The sequence below is a fragment of the Bos grunniens genome, chromosome 19 (genome assembly GCF_055505025.1).
Source record: "Bos grunniens cultivar Pamir isolate PY7600 chromosome 19, Bosgru_T2T1.0, whole genome shotgun sequence".
Classification (NCBI taxonomy): Eukaryota; Metazoa; Chordata; class Mammalia; order Artiodactyla; family Bovidae; genus Bos; species Bos grunniens.
In genome coordinates, this window is record NC_141183.1 from 41827727 (window position 1) to 41830272 (window position 2546).

A 2546-nucleotide genomic window follows, 5' to 3' on the forward strand; every position below is an offset into this window, starting at 1 on the left:
AAAAGACTCTGATGCTGGGCGGGATTGGGGGCAGGAAGAGAAGGGGACGACAGATGGCTGGATGGCATCACTGACTCGATGGACGTGGGTCTGGGTGAACTCCGGGAGTTGGTGATGGACAGGGAGGCCTGGCGTGCTGCGATTCATGGGGTCACAAAGAGTCGGACACGACTGAGCGACTGAACTGAACTGAACTGTGACTATAACTAGGAATTATCATACTAAGCGAAGAAAGTCAGAAAGAGAAAAACAAATACCATGTGTGACCACTTATAGGTGGAATTTATAGGTAACAGAAGCAGACTCACTCACATAGAGAATACACTTGCGGTTGCCTGGGGGAGAGCACGTGGGGAAGGGGTGGATTGGGAGTTTGGTATTAGCAGATGCAAACTATTATATATAGGATGGATAAATAGCAAAGTCCTACTATATAGCACAGGGAACTATATCAAACATCCTGTGATAAACCGTAATGGAAAAGTATGAAAAAGAATGTATATACATATATGCCTGAATCACTTTGCTGTACAGCAGAAATTAAAATTTTAATTAAAAAATTTTTTAAAACATTATAAATCAACTATATTTCAATAAAGAAATTTTCTTAATATCATCAAATATCAGTCTTAAATTTCCCTATTATCACATAATTTTATTGGCAATTTGTTTGAATCAGGGTTCAAAACACCCCATATTACAGTCTATAAGCCTCTTTTTAAAAGCTCTCCTTCCATGTCTCCTCAACCCATCCTTCTTCTGTCCATGAGATTTATTTGTTAAAGAAATTAGATGGTTTGTCCTGTAGAGTTTCCCAGTCTGTATTTTGCTGTTAGGAACCTCATGGTATCTTTTAATATGTCCCTCCTGTGAACTGGTAGTTAGATCTAGAATCCTGATCAGATTTAATTTGGGAAGCGGGCAGGACTGTTCTGTGAGGCTTCCCTGGTGGTTCAGCTATAAAAAATCTGCCTGCCAATGCAGGAGATATGGGTTCGATCCTTGGGTTGGGAAGATCCTCTGGAGAAGGAAATAACAACCCACTCCAGTAATCTTGCCTGGAGAATCCCATGGAGAGAAGAGCCTGGCGGGCTACGGTCCATGGGGTCGCAAAAGAGTCAGATGTGACTTAGCAACTAAACAGCAACAGGACTGCTTTGTAAGTGGTGTTGTCTTCTTGCCTGAGAGGGCAATCATGTCATCGTGTCTTTTCTTGTGATGTTAGCAGTCCTTCATGATGACTGCAAATACTGTTCAATGCCATCATTCCTTCTCATAGCAGAGAAATTTCCCCTCATCAACTATTTGTTTACCCAGAGGTACAGTTCATGCAGGAAACACATAATGACTACTTGATTTTTACCTTTATTTCCAATTTCTAAAAGTAATGAGTTGGTTCACTAGTATCCTTGAAGGCAGCAACCAATGAGGTTTGCTTTTGTTTTGGAGTGTTTTTAGCGTAATGATAAATTCAGGGATTTTAAGTGTATTTAGGGATTTTGTTCTACTGCAGTTATTATCCTTCTTGACATTCAAATCATCCCATCTTTGGCCAGAGGGAGATTCTTCAAGGTAACTTCTGAGGCCTTTTGACAGCATTCCAGTAGTCTGATAACTTTGTTGCTTTCTTGTTTCACAAGATGTTTCAGGCTTATCTGATAAATCCCCTGTCCCAGACATAAAATCAGCTGTTTCTCCAGAGTGCTCCGGTGATGGGAGCACTTCTTAGTGAGAGACGGCATTTGAAGACTTCAGTCATCGTGGTAGAGGTGTTTATTGCTTTGGACAGGTCATTATTTATAGGTCTTTTCAATACATATTTAAATTATGTCATGAGTTTATAGTGAGATTTGAAGTTAATATTCAGGAGGACAGAATTTTTACTTACTCTCAATGATCTCACTTTCTCTTTCTCCTTTTTCCTCCTCAGTAAAGAGCCCCTGTTCTCAATAATACTAATTTGATTAGTTTTTCATACAACAACCCACGAGATTTGTCATTAATTTGCATGTCATCTGTGCCCAGGGACCATGCCAATCCTCCCTGTGTCATTCTAAATTTGGTATATGTGCTGCTAAAGTGAGAACAAACTTCATAATCTTTTTTTGGAGGGGCACACCAGGTGGCTTGCAGGATCTTAGTTCCCTGATCAGGAATGAAACCCACATCCCCTGGAGTGGAAGTGCAGACTTTTAACCACTGGCCCGCCATGGAAGTCCCCAAAATTTATGATCTTTACCAAACTGAAAGGAGAAAAGTTGTATCTCATTCTAGTTTTATTCTGCATTTCTCTGGTGATTAATGAGGCTGAGCGTGTGTTTTTTTCATCACCAGCAAATCCCAGGTTTAAATCTCTTCCCAGTTGTTGGTATTCTCCATGACAGCATTTCCAGAATTTCAGCCACTTGCTTATATAGTATGTTTTTTTCCCAATTAACAAATCACCCATGCTATTATTGACTGAATACATTTTTAGTTTCTGAGCCCCCACCCCAGTAGTCATATACAAACATCATGAACACGAATAGATTTGGTGTCTACTTATA

At 40.0% G+C, this 2546-nt stretch overlaps 1 non-coding gene across 1 annotated transcript; it reads right to left on the bottom strand.

The window, feature by feature from the left end:
• Positions 1 to 1980: 1980 nt before the first annotated feature.
• On the bottom strand, positions 1981 to 2087 carry LOC147352390 (U6 spliceosomal RNA). Its single transcript, XR_015148539.1, has one exon. It is a non-coding gene; the product is annotated as a U6 spliceosomal RNA (small nuclear RNA).
• Between the last annotated feature and the right edge of the window lie 459 nt (positions 2088 to 2546).